Raw genomic sequence first — 1,085 nt, forward strand, 5'->3', positions numbered from 1 at the left:
TATCATAATCTACAATTTTAGAACGATAAAATTGATATAATTTCAAAACAATTATATTCCTAATCACTACTTTAAAGACTAATTCAAGACTAAAATGAAAATTCAATAACCACTTTTGAACGCTTAATTTAAACCCATGGTAAACATAAATCCTCCGTTCTATGTTGAGATAATTAAGTACGTGGATGTTTATATTTAATGAATGGTTTATTTTTTTAGGATGAGAATTCATTTTCTTAATACAGATTAAAATTAATGAAACAAAAAAGTAATACTATTGTATATATATAAATAGGCATGAATTGATGTCACAGCTACATATAATCGAAACAATAAAATTACTTCTCTCCTTTTTTATATACTATTTTTCTCTTTTTTTTCTTTTATAAGTAAATTGCTAGCTACATATATTAGTAGATATATATAAATTATCTCTATTATATTGAGATAATTATATTGGTGAATATTAATATTAAAGTTATCTATTTATATTTTTTTAATTTATTTTATATCTATTTTTTCTTTCTTATTTATTTATTCTACAACACATACATTATCAGCACAAGACTCTGATCAAATTTTAGGAAGACTCAGATAACAAATTTTTATTATGTCAAAACTCTCTCATCTTGAATTTAATGCTCTTGATATATCTGGAAACAATTATTTATCATGGATACTAGATGCTAAAATTTATCTTAATTCAATGGATCTTGGAGATACCACTAACGCTAAAAATAATGCATCCCGGAAGGATAAAGTCAAAACCATTATCTTCTTTCATCGTCATCTTGACGAAGGATTAAAAAATGAATATCTCAAATTAAAAAATATTGCAGATATGTGGAAAGATCTTGAAGAAATGTATAATCATCAAAAGACAGTGATACTTCCTCAAACCGATATGAATGGACGCACTTGCGTCTGCAGGATTTTAAATCCATAAATGAATATAATTCAGCAATATTTTGAATCACCTCATGAATGAAATTACGTGAAAAAAAGATAACTGATAATGACGTGTTAGAGAAAAGTTTCTCGACCTTCCATGCCTCAAATATGCTCCTGCAGCAATAATATCGAGA

The sequence above is a fragment of the Arachis stenosperma genome, chromosome 4 (genome assembly GCF_014773155.1).
Source record: "Arachis stenosperma cultivar V10309 chromosome 4, arast.V10309.gnm1.PFL2, whole genome shotgun sequence".
NCBI classification, from domain to species: Eukaryota; Viridiplantae; Streptophyta; class Magnoliopsida; order Fabales; family Fabaceae; genus Arachis; species Arachis stenosperma.